Here is a 13789-nt window from a genome sequence, read left to right on the forward strand (position 1 = left end):
AGCACTTAAAAAAGTATCTTCCTGTAGATTGTTCTTCAACTGAAGATCTAGAAAAATCCATTTAACAAAGGATATGGTAGTAAATACTAACAATTACAGAGAATGGTGATACATGATAGATGATAACTAACATTTAAGTACTTCCTAGATTCCAGAAAGTGTTCTAAGCATTATATGTGTCCCATTTTTCATTGTAAAAATCTTGAGTTACGTTCTGCTATTATGCTAATTTTACAGATGAAAAAGAGAGGCACTGAGTTCAGGCCACTTTCTTAGTCAGTCTGGTTCAAGTATTGGTGTCCACTAAAAGGCTATGGGTTAGAGATGAAAAATAATGGAGGTAGAGAGCAGGGTCAAAGGTGAAAGAGACAGTTAATGGCAACAAGTATCATAGAAATTTTCAACAAATACCTTTGATTGTATATGTACAAATAAATAGAAATAAACCAAGCAAAGCACTATCCTTCATTTCATACTCCACAAACCATAGTGTAGTTTAATAACGTAGAAATCAGAGATTGAAATTAATTTTGACTAACTTTATCACTGGTCAGATCTATTTCCAAATGAGCGATGAGTTCTGTGAAATTGTTCTGTTCCACTCAAAGACACTGTGTGGTGAGAGCCAGGAGGCTGCTGGTCACACTGCATTCCCATCAGAGCACACTATGTTCGCATCAGTTGGGAGGATCAGTGCACTGTGGCTTTGACTTCCCAAATCTGCTGCTTTGAGCTCTAGGAAAGAGTCCTAAGGGAGTGATTTTTCTCTCCCAATGAGAGCTTCACTTTACAGCTATCAGCATCAACTGGACAACAGAAATAATTCACTACAAAATTCTAAGATGGTTTGGAAATTAAGGCAATAAACCATCAGCACATTTTGACTAATTTATTTGTGAAGGCTTTAGCTTTGCTAATTTAGAAATATCCCATTAAGACAGGGACCAATAAACTATCCTGTTCTACACCTCCAAGCATGGTAGCAACTTGGAGGGCGGAACCTAATTCATTCAGTTACCTCATTTTGGATATGACTTTGTAACAAAATGGTAAGGTGGGCAATCGATTTATGTCTTTGGCCTGATTTTCTGAGAGTTCTCTTTAAACCATGCAAGCAGCCAAACCAGCTCTCTAGCTTTGTTTTGGGTGGGGTTTTTGTTGTTTGTTTGTTTGTTTAAATATATTTTTGTTGATTTCAGAGAGGAAGGGAGAGGGAGGGAGAGAGAAACATCAATGCTGAGAATCATTGATTGGCTGCCTCCTGCATGCCCCCTACTGGGAATTGAGCCTGCAACAGGGCATGTGTCCTGACTGAGAATTGAACCATGGCCTTCTGGTTCATAGGTCAATGCTCAACCACTGACCCATGCTGGCCATGCTTGTTTCTTTGTGTGTGTGTTTTTTTTTCAATTCATCACATGAGGTTTTGTCCTAAGGATAGACCAATGACATAAATGCAATGGAATAGAGCACAACATTGTTCTACTCTCAAGGTAAATATTTGTCAATATGTCTTCTACCAATTGATTCTTGGATATTTCAACAATAAGTGGAATTATATAGGTGCTAGATAATTCTGTAACTTCCACAATCCTCACCTTTCCTCTGGATAAGCGGTTCTCAACCTGTGGGTCGCGACCCCTTTGGGGGTTGAATGACCCTTTCACAGGGGTCGCCTAAGACCATCAGAAAACACATATATAATTACATATTGTTTTGTGATTAGTCACTATGCTTTAATTATGTTCAATTTGTAACAATGAAATTGGGGGTCACCACAACATGAGGATTGAAAACCACTGCTCTGGATGTTTCACCAGATCTAAGATTTCTAATCTAAGCATTGATGGCTTCATTATTTCTTATTCTCTCAAAGTTAACGACTATAAAACAACAGCATGAAATAGTTAAATGCACGGAAACAGCAATGTGTTTAAGATTAGAATACCTTGGGGCTTTATCAAACAGAAAAAAAAAAATATTTCAGTGCTAGAACAAAATTACACTCCCTAAAATATTATTTTAGTCCCAAATGGTCACTGATGATTTTCATACCATATAGTGCATTGTCTTCCCACCAAAGTTGCATGCTTTCCTTCAACACAATGAGTTCCTTGTTCTTTGTCCTAGTGCTGTCTGGATTTAATATATTTCTCTCCCAGCAGTGTAATAATTATAATTTACATCACTTCCTGTTTAGTCTAAATTCACCAATGAACGCCTACACAGTCATGCACTTGAGTGATTGTCTATTTCTAAAATAAATTACATTTTCTTTGTACAGAAACAACTTTTACATTATCTTTTTCTTTTATAGTTTCACTGTTTAAATGTGTGTGTATGTGTGTTTGTGTGAAGCTCAGTTTTATGAGGCCATGGTGACATCAGCAGGTATGTTAAACACAGGTTCACTAAGGAATACTCCAGAATTACTTAAATACAAGTATGGCCATTATAATGCCCCCTTTTCTCTTAGTATAGCTGTAGTTTACATGCACACATTACAATCCATTGTTTGGATTGCAAGGCAGGATAAGTCTGTGATGTCTATAGTTCCTTAGAGCTTTCAGACTGCACCAAAGATTCAGGTCAGTTCCAGCATCTCTAGGGTAGTCTTGCTGCTGCCTCAGACTCCTCTGAACTCTTAAACTTGACCATAGACCAGGTGATGGGGTAGATGTGGTTGACATTATTAGTCATCTGCAGGGTCCTTAAGGCTTATGCTAGTGTGGCCAGTACATTCTGTTGCTGAACTAGGGTCTGTAGGCCTACTTCACCTTTCATTACTTATCTGGAGCCATTGTTTTTTAATATGTTCAGCAAAAATCCGCAGAGTCACTTGGGCATTGATGTTGATTATTTCATGATATATGTAACATTATGCATCTTAAGTGGGCATTTAAATTATATGTTTGCAATGTCTAAAACATGGAGAAATGGTTAGGAAATTTCATAAAGTTTATTCAGCCACTAATAACAAGTCAATGTTGTTATGGTTAGTAGTAATAACTTTTGCATACATAAAATAAGAAAAAGCACATATTTGTTATTACACTGTATAGGTATTGTGCTATTTGATATGGGACACAAAAATTGTATGTAAGACATAATCTCTGACCAAAAATAGATTATAGCCTATTAGTAGATAAATATACAGTTTCTATAGTATAAAATATAAGTGGTTAGGCAGTACCAGAACTGCCTGAGGAGTTATAGAAGTTTAAAGGTATGGAAAATAGCTTTAGTAACACAGGTAATCAGAAGGCCTCCATGACTCCTTAGAAGATCAATATTACATGCAGATGATCAGATCCCTAATTTCATACCCAATGAAAGATCAAAGCTCTCCCCAAGATTTCTGTGAACTTTGAGGGTGTGTGCAGCACTGGGGGAAGGGAGGCAGGGCTGCTGCCATTGTCACAATCTCCTCATTCTCTTGGTTTATGGATCATTTCAAGGTCTGAACTGTGCTCTCTGTTCACTGTCCTGTCAGCTCCTCCTTGGTTTACCACATACGTGCATGTGCACACCTGTAAATTATATATTCATTGTTTGTAAACTGACCCATTACTGGCAAATAAATCCAATTAGTTGGTAATAATGAACATTTTCAAAAACCAAATAAAGAATGGAATGGGACACTATAGGGTATGATAGAATGGAATGAAAGGGAAGAGAAAAGAAGACAAAGAGCAGATTTTAGTTAGGTACACATGGGCATGTGTGTGACACAACATAAAAATTACAGTTTGAAAGCCTCTGGTTGACTTGCCTCTCTCCTTTCCCCCTGACCAACTTTACCCAGGGAAAAGCCACAAGTGCTGGAGAGGATGCAGAGACAAAGGAACCCTCCTTCACTGCTGGTGGGAATGCAGACTGGTGCAGCCACCGTGGAAAACAGTATGGAGTTTCCTCAAAAAATTAAAAATGGAACTGCCGTTTGACCCAGTGATCCCACTTCTAGGAATATATCTTAAGGAAACAGAAACACCAATTAGAAAGGATATATGCACCCTATGTTCATAGCAGCACAATTCACCATAGCTAAGATTTGGAAACAGCCTAAATGCCCATCAGCAGATGAGTGGATTAGAAAACTATGGTACATCTATACAATGGAATACTACGCTGCTGTAAAAAAAAAAAAAAGAAGAAGAAGGAACTCTTACCATTTGCAACAACATGGATAGAACTGGAGAGCATTTTGCTAAGTGAAATAAGCCAGTCAGCGAAAGATAAATACCACATGATCTCACTCATTTGTGGAATATAAAGAACATTATAAACTGATGAACAAAAATAGATACAGAGGCAAAGAAGCATTGAACAGACCGACAAACTACAGTGAGAAGGCAGGGGGTGAGGGGGTAAGAGATTAACCTCTAGGACTTGTATGCATGCATATAAGCATAACCAATGGACACAAGACACTGGGATGGGGGGTGGGTGAGGGCATATGCTGTGGGGTAGGGGAGGCTGGGGGAGATCAATGGGGAATAAAAAGGAGACATATATACTACTATTTGTAATACTTTAAACAATAAAATAAAAAATTAAAAAAAAGAAAATCCAGGTGTCCTTGTTTCTCACACTGACCAACTTATCCATGAGGATGGTTAATTTTATTGTCAACTTGGCTGGGACACAGTGGCCAGATGTTTGGTCAAGCATTACTCAGGATGTGTTTTATGGATAATATTAACATTTAAATTAGTGGACTTTTAGTAAAGCAGATTACACTCCATAATGTGGGTGGGCCTCTTTCAATCAGTTGAAGGCCTAATAGAACAAAGACTGACCTCCTCTGAGCAAGAAGAAATTCTGCCAGCAGATTGCCTTTAAACTTGAACTACAAGTCTTCTGAGTCTCCAGTCAGCCCATCAGATTTTAGGCTCACTAAGCCTCTTCAATCATGTGAGTCAATTTCTTAAATTCTCTCACTATCATATATTTATGAGAGAGAGAATTTAAGAAATTGACTATGTGTATTATACTCATTGCTACATATATATATATATATATATATATATATATATATATATGTTATGCTTTCTTAAATAAAGCATAGTGAAATAACTGATAATTAAATTTTTTTCACCTGTCAAATTAAGATCAGTAGGTGGCTTATCAAATTGCATTCCATAACCTTTCACTGAAACTTCCTTATCTATATACATATGGTAAAGTAGGAAATTCCATTTTTCAAACATTAGAAAATAGACTTTTATGAATATATTGTGAAAAGTTCAAAAATTATTAAAATTACAAGGTGCCAATTTACCTGAAAGTTTCTGCTCAGACTCTCTGCCAGTGCCTACGCTCTTTAGCATCTGATTCACTTTTCATTATTTCAATCCACAAAGTCTTATGACAATTTTTTAAAAATGTCTTTTTATTTCTGTGACTTGAATACTTCTGCATCTTTCCAAAGAAAATCTTTAAGCCAATTCACATTTGGAAAACCCTAAATTGATATCATAACTCACATAAGTATCTATTTAGAAATAGCTTTCATCTGATTAGTTGACTATTGGTCGGGTTTTAAAGACATACTACATGATGAAAAGAGTTTTGGAACTCAGAATGATAGTTGGTACACAAAGTTCACTAAAATCAGAAAATAAATGTACAATTGCTATGCTGGACACCTGGAGCTAATATGATATTTTATGTCAACTATAATTTTAAAATACATTTTAAAGAATAGACAAAAAGAAAAAGAAATTGTTTTCCTCAAGTAAAAATAAAAAATTTGTTGACTATAGCTCTTGCTGAGTAGGTAGAACTGGGGATTAGAAACTTAATATTTTGGTCTGAAAGGTTGCTTTCCCTCAAGTCGTAGCATTCACATGGTTTGGTAGCTTCCCCTGTGACACTAGGGACCTCAGGAGCAACAAGGCATGAGCTTACACAATACTTCCTCATATCCAGGGCAAGTGGAAACAGGCCACCTCCTCACACTGTTAGTTGATCTTTCCTTTCTTATTCCAATATTAATGTACTTTATTCCAACATTGTAATTTCCTGTCTTTTGTGAAGGATTCTGTAATATTAAAGTCATTCAGGCCACATGGGGCCTAAACGTTTTTGCATTTCTTTTTTTAAAAATGCATCTCTGCCCTGGCCGGCTTGGCTCAGTGATAGAGTGTCAGCCTGCAGACTGAAGGGTCCCAGGTTCGATTCCGGCCAGGGGCACATGCCTGGGTTGCGGGCTTGATCCCCAGTAGGGGATGTGCAGGAGGCAGCCGATCAGTGATTCTCTCTCATCATTGATGTTTCTCTCTCTCTCTCCCTCTCCCTTCTTCTCTGAAATCAATAAAGAAGTATATTTTTTTAAAAAAATGCATCTGACACTGATGTGGCTGCCCTTATTCACATAAAATCAAAGCAAGAGTCCCTTCATTATGATGTGTAACTATATTTATTCACCAGTGTGCTGAATGTATCCAATGAAGTATCTATTTAGATTCTGTGTGTGCAACAAACTGGGAGTCATCGCCTAGCTGTTTTCCACCATAGCTCTCGACCACTTCCTCTTTGTCTTTGCCTTTATTGATCAGGTGACTGTTGTCACCTGTGCAAGGTGAGGGGTAGTGGATCTCTAACTGGTGGAAGCGGTGCCTCTCTCTTAAAGCCTTTAGGACACCGAAGATGACAAAGGCAACCTTCTGACTCTTTTTCATCGTTTAATCTCTTGGCTTTCTGTGTTTATCATTGGACACAGAGCAGTAATAAAGTTCAGAAGTAGATAAAGGCACAAATATTGAGGCCGAGGTATTTGTAAAACTCTATAAATCTGTTAACCAGAAGTTGCAGTTTAATCTTTACATACAGCAGGGTCTCAAGGTCAACTGCTCCATAAAGCTCCCAGTAGGCACCAGTGTTTGCTGCCTCTTTCCTTCCTTATCAGCTAAAGGAGGACTCTCTCATCTTATTTCTTATAATCCTGCTTCTTTTGAATGGATTATCAGTGAACAATTCCTGTCCCGTAAGAAAATGCCATCGGCCTGTTGGCGTCAATGCACAGATATGACCTGTTTGATGTGTAGAAGGAAAACAGAGAGGCCCCAGTCAGATGCTGACAGTGGGTGTGATGTGGCATTTCGACCAAACTTGGAAATAGATTCTTCTCCATTTGTGCCAAAGGAGCTAGGTTTTTTGTTGTTGTTGTTTGTTTTTTTAAAGTTGTAACTGTGTTTTGAGGACAGAGGTTAAGAAAAAAACTTTTGATAAAATTATAGTGGTAGAGCTACAGGCTCTGTTACAGAAGGTTGAAGACACTGAAAATGTCAGCACCGAGGGGAGAGGGTTCGCTTGAAGGCCAGATGGAAGTGGTTTCCGAATGGTTATTCAGTTTTCCGCAGAGTGGTGCTTGCCAAGTGCTCCTCCCGAGAAGACCCATCTTAACACGGGGGGCAGGAACACCACCTTCCGTGGTTGTGAGGTGTCCACGTGATTACATCATAGATGAAGCTCACGGTGCAGAGCCGGCCCCAAAGTCACTTCAGGAAGAGCTTTATTGTCATCCCCGGCTTCTCAAGTTCATAGAAGGGAAGGAATGCCCACTTTACTGCTCAGGAGGGAAGGGAACATACAGGAAGCTCAACTCCTGCCACTTGCCTCCCTGTGTTTCCTTCCCTAAGGAAGCAGGAGCCACCTGTCTGTGTTGTGAACTTGGGTGAAAGTCCAGCACACAGCACACGGTGGCTCAGTCCCTCTGCCTCTCTCAGAACACTCTGTCCTTGAGATGCCCTGGTTCTCAATCAGATCCAAAGCAAGGGGCCTTTTATTATTACCACTGCCTCCCATTGGGTTTGGAGCCATCTCCCAGTGGTCTCCCTGTAAAAGTAGAGGCAATATTTCACTTTGTGAATGTCGGCTTTAATTGTGGGGACAAAGGACATCACAGCTACCTAAGGATGAGACAATACCTGCCTGAAGCATACACAGATTGGTAACTACTTTATTTTGGGGTCAGCTAACAATACCCCTTCTAGCCCACCTCCCCAGTATATATATTCCCTAGTTGTTCACTTGGTGTTTGAAATTACACATTAGACTGCATTTATTTGCCTAAGGCTTCTTATCACTTACTCAACAAGCCTGGAAGGGCAAAAGTGGTAGCCTTATCACACCTTAATATGAACCGTATGAACTATATGAACTTAGAATGAATCTATAAATGTATTGAGAAGGGCAGCTTTGAATTAAGAGGAGGAACAAAGATAGTGCAAGCACTGCCCTCCTGTGACTGTGCTGTTTTTGTGGTGGTTGTGGCTACTTGCAGAGGTTGGGAGTTATAGAAGTGGGCAGGGGTAAAGGGAGACATTGCAAAAGTTCATGAAGGAGAGATAAGAGTCCTGGAAAATAACTTTACTTAGTTTATCGTTTTGCCCAGGAAAAGTCTGCCAAAGAGGTAAAGGATGTGTTACTGAGCTGCGTGCTCCCTGCCGAGTAGGAGGAATGGTCAAATTACATATTCATGCACTGGAGTCCACATAATCGAACACCCAGGTGGATATTTCATCTAATACCCAAATGGAAAATGTTTAGAAAATAAATGTCCTACAAATTGCTTTATTGAAGGTATCTCTCTTATTTGAGTGTTCTGGGCAAATCGAAACTGAGCAGTGTGCTATTTGACTGCAAACTGCCATCAAATGCCAATTTTTTATAAAAAAGAGAAAATAGGAAGAAGATGAGAAATGAAAAAATAGGTTGAGAGAATTGTGGCATACTTTTTTCCCTGTAAATTTCTGTTTTTTTCCTCTAGGAGAATTGAATGCCCCTCTGGGGTATGGTTGAGAATTGGTCAAGGTGACAGAGGATAAATAACTTTTTTAAAAAAATGTATTAATGCCTTGCTGGGAATATTTACATTAGAAATGTTGCATCATAAAACAGCTTCAGATTATGTATTTTATATGTGTATATATTTATCCATGTCAAAATCATATTTATGAATTTATGAATACATTAACTTAGTCTTTTTTTAAGCTTTCTAAACCACTCTATGTCTGTCATTTAGGAGAGTTTTTTTTCTGTCCTTGAACAGGTTGTTTGGTAGGATATTATTAATGAGCTGAAATTCAATGGGATGAATTTTCATGCTGTAGAAATTCCACAGAAAATAATAATCTTCAGGTATGTAAAACACGTTTATTCAGCATACAAAATCCAAAACCCCCAAATATTTCTTCTCTGTATTAAACAAACCCCTAAACCATATTTAAAGGCAAGTTCTCTCTATTTTCTGGCCAATTTCCTCAAGGACAATAATCATGTATTTCTCAACTTTGTATCCTTTCTGAGCACCTACCTAAAGCCTGAGCACAAAATGCACTTGCAAACCACAGTTAACGTCTATTGGGCATTTCTGCTATCCCAAGCACTGTTCTTGGGGCTTTGCAGGATTGTTATTCTTATCTGCTCAACGATCTTGCTGTTGACATTATTCCACTGTACAGATCAGGCAACCGATGTTCAAGTTTAAAGTTGAACTTCAAGTTGAAGTTTAACAAATTTGTCAAAGGTCACATGACTAGGAGAGCTAGAACCAAGCCTATGTTTTGACCACTACATGCTAATGAGCTCATCTATTACAGGTGTTAAGTTGTACAATAAATAAAGAAAACACACATGCCCACAATATTTTTTATTTTTATTTATTTATTTTTTTCTGAAGAAATAAAAGAAGTTCATATTGTAGAGAAAAACTCAGGATTAAACGAAGCAGATACACCCAGGGGTGGTGACCAACCCCATTGCTCACTAGCTGTGTGAGTTTTGCGAAAATAAATCAGGCTTGCTGATTTTCAGGTTCTTTATTGTAAAATGGGAGTCATGACTTCATAGGATGATACATCGTTTAAATAAAATATTGTATCTGAAGTTTGAGGTTCTGCTTATTTTCCTCTTACCCTAATCCCTTTTACCCACTATATCCGCACAAAGGTATCCCTCTGTGGCTAAGGAAGGCAGGGGGCACCATTTGAGGGTACTCCTTTTGTTGTTGTTGTTGTTGTTGCTGCTGCTGCTTGCCCAATTAAAACACCTGGTCTTTTATTTGCAATGTGAGAAGCCATTTCTTGCTTCGAGACAATGGATGTTTAAGCAAATATTGAAATAAGTGGGTACACATTTGGCAAAACTTGCCATCTCTCTCTTGTTTTAAATTGGTTCCTGATTTTTACCAATGACCTTTTTTATTCAGCGTAAGGGTGATTAAGCCCTGGACTTTCCCAGATTAAAAATACACATAATCCTGGAAGCAGCCACCACAAAATATCATTGTGTAAACATGATAAAATGCAGAAGTAGATCATTTACATTCAATGAGTAACAAGGTATTTGCAGGAATTAGCTGTCCTTGACCAGCCCCATTCGGTTCATACACCTTATGCTTTCACTTTATTGATGCCCATAAAATAAACACTTCTTGACTTAATGTGTCCTGGTTCAGCATTCAGCACACAAAGGGCTGTATTTTATGGCTGTGGGCCACAACTCAACCTCCAGGGGCATTATATGATTCCTTTCCTCTCACACAGCTTGGTGATTGCTGTGGAAATCTGCATCCCTGGGACTTACAATTCAAACAAAAAAATTTGTTGCATGAGCCAGTTACCCACAAATTTCCCCCACCACTCATCTTTCTGTTCCTTCTGGCCATCTTTAGGAAGTTTCCATGACTTTGTAATGCAGCTATTGTTCTGGAGAAAAAATTGAAACTAATATTTATAAGAGCATAGTTTTGTGAATACAGCAGGGAGGGAGTAACAAAAGTTTCTTTCTGCTTTTGTCCATGGATAATCGGAAATTAAATATAAAACAAGAAGAGTCGGAGGAGATCAAGCTTATATTTAAAAAATCATTTGATCAGCAAAGATGGCACCAAATTCTGCCCATGAGTCTAAGTGGAATTTTGCTCTTAGCTCCCACAAGTGGGGCATTTACCATGTACCACCCTGATTATGTGCTACATGCCAGAAAAATATTGTCTCATTTGACTTATACATATCCCTGTGAGGCACACATTACTATTCCAATCTTAGAAGTGAGGATCCTGAGCCTTAAAAAAGTCGAGCAGCTGCTGAGAGACATACCATGAGTAAGTGGCAAAGCTGGGGTTACCTGCCCCCTAATCCAAGCTCTTAATCGTTTCAATGTTATATACAGTCATCAAGGTAATCCAGTCTTACCCACCTCCCGGTCCCACTAAAAAATAACTCAATTACACAAGGTGCAGTCCTCATACAGCAGGAAACTGATGTGTTTAAGCTAAGTTTACCTAGTTTTATTTTCCCTTAATTTTCCTACATCTATAGCATTTTTTCTAGTTTTATTTGAGGGCTTTCAAATTTAAAAAGTTCCTTTAAGAAGCAATTATGAAAACTTTAATGAATATTTTCTGAGGACCTATTATAACCACCAAGGAAGTAGAAGACACAATCCCTGCCCTAATGTTCAACAAATGCTTGTTGAGCGCCAGTTTTCCTTTACTCTTGGGGAATGAAACAGTGTATATGGCTGACTTACCACACTCAGAAAGACTTCCATGAGGAAGACAGGTCAGAAGAAATGAAATGAGTACAGTGTGAAAGCTGCTCGGGCTGCCACACGAGTACATGGCAGAGGCACTGAAACCAAACTTGGCCATCAGGAAAAGCCCCTGGGAAGAGGTGAGTGATATTTGCACAAAGTTGTGAATGGCAAATACAAGTCAGTTTGGTAAAGAAATACAAGTGAGTGGGGAAAAACATGTTATTTGGTCTAAAGAGAAAGCCTGTGGTTGTGGAGAAACAGCCAAAGTAGCCTAATATGGTTAGAGTATAGTTCAGTGGTATCAGATTTATCTGGAAATTAAATTACCCTGCAAACTTTGAAAACACCCAATGCCCAGGTTACCCTCTAAATGTGTTGTCAGAATTCTATTAGGATAAGGTGCAGATATAAGTAATTTCTAAAGCTCTCTGCGTGGTTTCAGCCTATGGCTAAGTTTAGAAAACAGTGGTTGTAAACAATACTTCTCAAAAAGTGGTCTAGAGACAGACTGTAGCAGTATTACCTAAAAATAGAAATGGTATTGGAGGAGAAGTGGCAGCCATTAAAACACAGATTTCTGGGACCCACCCCCAGAGTTTCTGATTCCACGGGTCTGGAGGCCTCTGCACATGTATTTCTAATCAGGCCCAAGCGATGCTGCTGCTGCTGGCCTGGGAGCCACACTTCAAGAACCACTGGTCAAGAGCAGCACTTCTCAAACTCTAATGTGCATACGATCACCTGGGAGTCTTATTAAAATGCAGATTCTGATTCAGTAGATCAAGGGTGGGGACTGAAGTCCCATATTTCTAACCAATTCTTTGGTACTATCGGCTCTGCTGGTCTGCAGACAACACTTTGAGTGCAAGAGGACAAATAAGGAGAGACGAAGCTTATAATGTTTAGGATGACTTCAAATCAACCTAAAAAAAGTAAGATACGTCATGACATGCTTAGAGTTTATTGACTTTTTTCACCATTCTGCTTTGTCTTTCATACATCAATTTCAGCCTATTAAGGTAGTAGCCAAGAGTAATCAAGGCTACATTCTTTGTTTGTTTCTCCTCAACATGGGAAGCGAGAGAACTCTCTTATTTGTGGAATAAAGCTTATTCACTTCAGTCTTAGATTGGCTCCACTTAGTCATAAACACACAGCTCCATCAATAAATGTCACCCAGCATCAGTGGTCTTAGCCCTGGATTCCTAAGTCAATCGTTGACAAGGGGCATGAGATCATCATGATTGGCTAGACTAAACAGGGTCTACCTCTGAAGCAAGGATCAACTCTTAAAATCACTTTACTGCTGTGTAGCAGAAGAATAGGATTGGCAATTAGCCATACAGACAATGAATGTCTTGCTAATGAACTATAATTTTTTTTTCTGAGAACTTTTGAGAATCGCTGAAGGATTTTAAGTTAGTGGCAATTTCAGATGTGTCTTCGAACAAGAACACTTTTCAAATAACTTGTAGTGGGGCAAGAAAGCCAGTAAGGAAGATATTGCATTCGTCAAGAGTTATTTGGCTTTATCTTAGGCCATTATATTTCAAATGAAAGAATGTATGAGACTAGGTGATAATTTGATGTGGGTTAGGAAAAGAGACTTGAAGATCACATATTTCTGGTTTTGATAAGGAACATATAAGGAGAAGATTTGGCTAGGGGTGGTGGAAAAAGATGGGGGGTGGAGCAAGGAGCAAGATGGGTGGAAGTTTAAGTGCATCAGGTTCAGGTTTAAGCTTATCAAATTTGAAATGCCTAGGAAGCAGCCAGATAAAATTATCCCAAAGCAGTTCCAACTGCTGGTATAGGTCTGGGCCTCAATGGAAAGAATTGGGCCTGAAGATGTAGACTCAGGAGTCTCTATTTTGTAGATGATATGGTAGATTGTGAAGAGAGGCCACGACGGAGCCACGGGAAAGCCTAGCTTTCAAAGGGAGGACAGAAAGGGGGGCGTTTATAAAAGAGGCTGAGAAAGACCAGGATGAGAATCAGAGAGACCGCAAAAGAATGTGGTGTTGCAGACACTAACAGAAGAGTTTCATAAAAGACACAGCAATTCACAGGTAGAGAATGCTATAACAAGCACAGAAAAGAGTTTAGGGAATTGGCCACCGGGACTTAATTAGATGATATATAATGGAGTAGATGGACTTAGCATAGAGATAAGGAAGGAATGATTTGAGGTGGTGGAGTTAGCAAGTGATGATCAGCTGTTAAGGGTTGTAACTAAAGAGGAATG

General features: G+C 38.8%; 1 protein-coding gene across 1 annotated transcript in view; it reads left to right on the forward strand.

Moving 5' to 3' along the window:
- Window positions 1-13789, forward strand: part of KLF12 (KLF transcription factor 12) — a 662522-nt gene that overhangs the window by 632325 nt on the left and 16408 nt on the right. The gene's annotated exons all lie outside the window — the stretch shown is intronic.

This window comes from Myotis yumanensis, unplaced genomic scaffold (genome assembly GCF_028538775.1).
Source record: "Myotis yumanensis isolate MYYU_CA2020_CCGP unplaced genomic scaffold, mMyoYum1.0.hap1 SCAF_3, whole genome shotgun sequence".
Classification (NCBI taxonomy): Eukaryota; Metazoa; Chordata; class Mammalia; order Chiroptera; family Vespertilionidae; genus Myotis; species Myotis yumanensis.